Source organism: Oryzias melastigma, linkage group LG12 (genome assembly GCF_002922805.2).
Source record: "Oryzias melastigma strain HK-1 linkage group LG12, ASM292280v2, whole genome shotgun sequence".
NCBI classification, from domain to species: Eukaryota; Metazoa; Chordata; class Actinopteri; order Beloniformes; family Adrianichthyidae; genus Oryzias; species Oryzias melastigma.
The window spans coordinates 7712077-7716507 of NC_050523.1; the positions used below are offsets into that span (position 1 = coordinate 7712077).

General features: G+C 39.9%; 1 protein-coding gene across 1 annotated transcript in view; it reads right to left on the reverse strand.

The window, feature by feature from the left end:
* Window positions 1-4431, reverse strand: part of LOC112163163 (netrin-G2) — an 86086-nt gene that overhangs the window by 79279 nt on the left and 2376 nt on the right. The gene's annotated exons all lie outside the window — the stretch shown is intronic.

Here is a 4431-nt window from a genome sequence, read left to right on the forward strand (position 1 = left end):
CACAGTCAGCCAGTTCATGCACACGTTTAAAGCAGCGAACGCCATCGCTGTGAACTGTACATTCCAGCACACTGATACCCACGTTTGCATCCGGCTGCTCTCTGTTCTTGTCCCTAAGGGAGGCGCTTGACTGAAGGTTTTGGTTCAAAACCAAAAAGCAAAATAAAAAACAAAGGCGCACAGGAATGCAACATTTCTAAACGGGTACTGTGTGTACTACTGCGGGACTGTGGTCTGACTTCATCTTTCTGCTTAGCTAAGCTTGGATCTTCCTCATCTCTCCCTCATCATTAGCTACCCCTCTCCACTACGAACTGCCTCCAACCGCTCATTCCATCACCCTCAGCGGCAAGCTGCACTTGATTCCGTACACGGAAGCTACAAAAGAAACTACAGAGGCTCAGAAGAGACAGTAGCAGCTTCGTCAAAGTGCTGGAAGCCCATCCCGTTACGGAAGCCAACATGCCAGCCTGTTTGACTCTGTGGGAAAAAAAAAGAAAAAATGCTGCATTCCCAGGAAACAGGGGAGATAAATAGAGTAGAAAAAAACGCATCCCCGTGGAGATGAAGGGAACAAAAGCTACAGTAAGCTAGAAGTACAGGAAGCTGAAGTACAGTGAGCTTCAAGAAGCTTGAAACCTGATTTCTGTCAGTGTAACAGCATACTGTAACACTCGCTCTGTAGAGGGAAGCATCTTTTGCTGTCTATTTCAAGTCGTATTAAGAACCAGAAGCTTTACAAGCATTAATTTAATGTACAGTTTTTATTTTTTCGACTTTTTCTCAACTTGTGCGATCGCTGAATGACTGAATGCAAATGTACGCCAATTAGAAAAAAAGACGAGCTTTGCTATAGAGCTGCCAAATCTGGGGGAAAGGAGAGGAGGAGGAGGAGGAGGAAAAAATGCTTCTTGTCTAAAAATAAATGATCTGTAAATCAAGGAACTTCAGCCAACACCCAATTGGTGTTTCTAAAGGATATAGAGTTAATTTGACGGATGTTTTTTCTCGGAAAAGTAACCAGATCTGAATTCTTTAATGTTTAACTCTTTAACATAGGTGCTTCAATGTTTATCTCATTGATTTACTGTATTTGTTTTATTTTGTTGACACGATCAATGTAATTCTAGTAGATTTTGAAGGAGAAAAGCGGCAGAAGTCGCTTTTCTCCTTCAAAATCTACTAGAATTAGGTTAATCGTGTTGATTGGTAGTTTTTTGCTCTTCCTCTTCCTGAAAACAAGCTAAAGCTGCTATTTTAAAAGGCCAATTTCATGCTAATTTTTTAGAGTAAACTATATCCATATATGTGATCATTTATTACCTTTGGCAGACTAAAGAATAGATTTTTTTTTATTTTTATGAAAAGTTGTTTTCTCAAGCTCTTTTTCCTACCCGGAAGTAATACGCCTCGATCTCTGAGGCTCCGCCTTTCGCTCCCTGTAAGTCATGACGTCAGCCTATCTGGTCTCAGCAGTGAGCTGTTTTTGTCTCTGCAAATTAGGTGCAAGAAAAACCACTTTTTCTCAGAGTTGATGCTAACATCACCACAGAAACAGTATGTGTGTGTTAGCCTAGGAGCATGTTGCTAGCAGCACAGACTCTTCTTGGAAGGGGCTGTTCCCCCACTTTCATACGTACAAATGTGAGGATCCAATTCTTCCCTTCTCCCTACCACTCCATTTGAAGGGGGATTTGTAGTAGAAGTAGTGACCAAAATACCTTCCAACCTCCAAGCGGAGGGATACAGAGCCCTTCGTGGCGAGGGTAAACACAGGTGTGCTCTGAAGCCCAAAAGTTTACATTAAAATGTAAGTCTTGACTTTTTGTTGTAGTGTAACACCCATTCCATGAAGAGGTCCGACTCTCCCAGCACCATTAGTGAAACATTTTCTCAATCATACCTCTTAGAAACGCCCACTTATCTCTGATTGGATGAAGCGTTATAAAGAAAAATAAAACAACCAATAGAATTCCAGAATGAGCCAAAACTGATACATACAGGTTAGCTTGAGTGGAAAACAAATAAAACTTTCAAATGACAAGATATTTTTAAGCAATCTTACTTATTTATCTTTTAAAACTATGAAAATATGTTTTTTTTTCTATTTCATTAATGATGTTTATTTATTACCTATTTATTTATTAATTTATTTATATTTTGGTAGCTTAGTGTCATTTTTTTTTTTAATTTGGACTGGACTACATTAGCTTGACCTTTTTCAAGTTATATAATCAATGGAAGCTCGGCGCTAAGGCTAGCTGACCGGCGACTATTGGTGACATCATCAAGTGGAAGAGACATCCAAACTCAGTCGCATTATTTTTCCATGGCTATGTCCCAATTCCCCCTCTACTCACTTCATAGTCTGTTTGCCATTTTCTAGTGCTGTCCGAATCTACTAATTCCAAAATCCAGTGCACTAGAAATTTCCCATAAGTCTTTGCGAGAAACTAGTATGCACCAATGCTCACTGTGTTAGCAATAATAGACCACAATGCATTGCAGTCGAACAATTTTTGCAAAAAAAAAAAAAATTTTAAATGGAATTTTTTAACAAGCCATCCACATTTTCATTATCAGAACACAGTGGAGTCATAAATTGGTGCCATAAAAAAAAAATATTTTTTCATTTTGTGAAATTGGTGAAGCCATATCCAGCGTTTAGCAAAGCGAAAGTAAAGTAGTGAACACTGTGTCTGAATTGCTTTTAAAATCCATATAGTCCCATATTATATAGTTTTTTTTTTTTAGTAGTTAGGGGTTAGGGTGGGAATTTGGACATTGCCAATAACTCTCCCTTTGGAGGGCTAAATGTAGGGGTAGGGAGAAGGGAAGAATTCTGATTGGACCTCAAGAAATTGAGCAAAATATCTCTTTGGGGACGTTTTCCATGAAGAATTGGCATCATAGTACATTTAAAAGCTGAAAAAGGTAGATTTTTAGGCCTTTAAAGTTTATTCTTTGAGTGGATAAAAGTTGCAAATGTTGCAAGCTTTTTGCAGTATTGTTCAGTTTTTTCATGCCTTTTGTTATTTTATTTATTTTTTTACAATGGTTTCCTCAGCAACTCCTTAATACCACGTCACAGCATTTATAAAGAAAGAATCATGTTGTCCTGTTTTTTCCAGATCAGAACTAAAAATATATACATAAATAGCATTTAGTTAGTAAAAACAGGCTACTTTAGTGCAGTCTTTTTTAAAAATTTGGACTCGTGGGTATGATGCTGTATTATGTGCACAATTACTGTCATTATTGCCACCTGGCTTCAGAGGAAACCAGGTCAAACTCTATGGAGCTGTTCTGACCCAAACTGCTGCGCCTCAGAAACAAAAGTTAGACAAACCAAACAGAAGTGCAAATACAGCTTTTGTTTACAGTTAAATTCAGTCAAGTTTTGCTTTAAATGGTCTATTACGCCCGCCTCTAAGGCGTGATTCTTTACTTCCTGTCTCTCTAAACTCCGAGCTAGTGCACTCTGGGGAGGACGGACAGACTAGTTAAATCCCCACCGCCGCAAATGACCGGAGAGGAACTAGATCTTTCCACAATAACGACACCCGTCCCATGTAAAAGTGCTGACTAAGACCAGACTCCTTCCTGTCCCGCCCTCCCCTCCTCCTTCCTCCTCTTTCTCCTTCTTTTCTCCTGCCTCATCAACCGTGCAGAACTCTCCGGATCCTTGAGATGGAGCGTCGCTGGCCAACCCGTATAAGGAGGCCCATTAAGGAGTCCATCAATATTTCATCATCGCTCACTCAGAAACATAGTTGGAGAAGTTTTCAGACCGAGGCCATTAGGGGGCAGACGTCAATACATGATGGCAGAGAGCAACTCTGTGCCTTCCTCCTGTCTATCCTGCCTCTTAAGAGAAGTCGACGGAAATGTTTCACTCAGGACGAGGGTGGTTTCCACTACTAAACCAATTATTAGCCTTCAGGTGTCCAAAGACAAATGGGTCTTTTCCTGCTCAAATGACCTCCATAAACTCCTTTTTTAATTTGCAGGAGAAAAGGGAAATGAGGACTGTTGTTTCACAAATGTGCAATTATGCAGTTAAAGTGTGTGGAGACCAGGATGGACAAAGCTTGTCTCACAGGTAAAATCTTATAGATACAACTTTTCTCTGTGGCTTGATTAGAATCTTATAATTCAGATTTTATAACCCCCCTTTCCTTATTAATGTTTCTCCATTAGCTGGGACAAGCCTGCAGGGGAGAGTGTGTTAAATACTGCTTTAGCAGACAATTTAACAAGTTTTCCTGCAGATAAACCTTTAGTGTCCTTGGAAAAAAGGAGAGATGCTCCAGCGTTTTGTCCCAGGAAGTGTGAGGTTCTCTGGGAGTCAACATCTTCAGACATCTGAAACTGTGCCCCCCCCTTCATGCTTGGCACTACTTTTTGCCTTGTTGCATACATTTCTTGTTT